Raw genomic sequence first — 219 nt, 5'->3', positions numbered from 1 at the left:
ATAATTATTCACAAAGAAAACCCAACGTTGTGAAGTGAAACGTTTATTTTTTTTTTTTAAAGAACACGCAATCTCGCCCCAACAAAGGACCCTTTCTTTTTTCCTTTTCTCTTTGGCTTGGCTTCCAAGGCTTCGAGTCCGTCCCTCCCCGCACTCCGGGTCCTGCGGGAGTGAGCGAAGGAAGCGCGAGGAACAGAGGAAGAACGAGAGACAGGAAGG

At 47.5% G+C, this 219-nt stretch overlaps 1 protein-coding gene across 2 annotated transcripts in view; it reads left to right on the top strand.

The window, feature by feature from the left end:
* LOC119590593 (transcription initiation factor IIB-like) overlaps positions 1-219 on the top strand; it is an 18,232-nt gene that overhangs the window by 394 nt on the left and 17,619 nt on the right. The window lies entirely within an intron of this gene.

This window comes from Penaeus monodon, chromosome 27 (genome assembly GCF_015228065.2).
Source record: "Penaeus monodon isolate SGIC_2016 chromosome 27, NSTDA_Pmon_1, whole genome shotgun sequence".
Lineage (NCBI taxonomy): Eukaryota > Metazoa > Arthropoda > Malacostraca > Decapoda > Penaeidae > Penaeus > Penaeus monodon.
Note: the sequence above shows the minus strand (reverse complement) of the source record. Positions and strands in the feature narration are given on the sequence as shown.